Below are 855 nucleotides of genomic sequence, written 5' to 3' on the forward strand. Positions count from 1 at the left end.
TTCTTCTCTGACATAGACTAGAGATGTGCCAGAGCATAGCAAATCATGCTTTAACGTTTTGCAGACTAAATCGATGTTAACAGCTACAGAAAAATTGTGTAGATGGCGTTGCTTCAAAAATGTTTTTAGATACAATGGAGATAAAATTCCAAATGGTTGCAATATTTTAGACTTGATGTTAGAGTAAATAATGCATTATTAACTGCAGTTAAGTAACTTTTGAACACAGTAGAAAATTATATGTTCTAAATTTAGAACAAGAGCCTACTACTTCTGAATTTTACTTTTCTCTTTGAAAACATGAATTAATAATAGCTCTATTTTTTTCTGTCATTCTAAATTATATCTGAAATACTAAAAGGTATGATTTTCAAAGGTAGAAGTATGGCAGTTTTATATAAATGATTTCCATCCAGTTAGAATGGTAACCAGTATGTTTATTTGAAACTTTGGATGTTAAAGATCAAATAATTCACAAAACTTGAAATAATTATTTTTACACTTGATCTTAGCCAAAAGGCTGAGAAGCGATTGAAATAATTATTTTTCATTAATGACTCTAAGATTATTGTTGGGAAACACTTGAAGTCGTAATGTGACAAGATACACATATTATACATTAATGAAAGGAAGAAAAGGACTTGTATAGTCCTTATGACATGCACGGATATAATTCTAAGCTTCTGAAACTGTATTTGGTGGGTTTTTTTTAAATTATTTTCTCCAATGGTAATTCATAAAATTCCTCAGCCTCAATCTTCTTATTTACTAAATGATGATAATGACCTTAAATATTGCTTGAATTTTCTGAGACCAGTTTTCATCCTCTGTAAAATGGAGCGTTTGTAAGTTCAG

The 855-nt window shown here is 29.5% G+C and overlaps 1 pseudogene; it reads right to left on the bottom strand.

The window, feature by feature from the left end:
- Positions 1–401: 401 nt before the first annotated feature.
- Positions 402–532, bottom strand: LOC123588649 (annotated as a pseudogene).
- Positions 533–855: the final 323 nt, after the last annotated feature.

This window comes from Leopardus geoffroyi, chromosome D3, assembly GCF_018350155.1.
Source record: "Leopardus geoffroyi isolate Oge1 chromosome D3, O.geoffroyi_Oge1_pat1.0, whole genome shotgun sequence".
In the NCBI taxonomy this organism is placed as follows: domain Eukaryota; kingdom Metazoa; phylum Chordata; class Mammalia; order Carnivora; family Felidae; genus Leopardus; species Leopardus geoffroyi.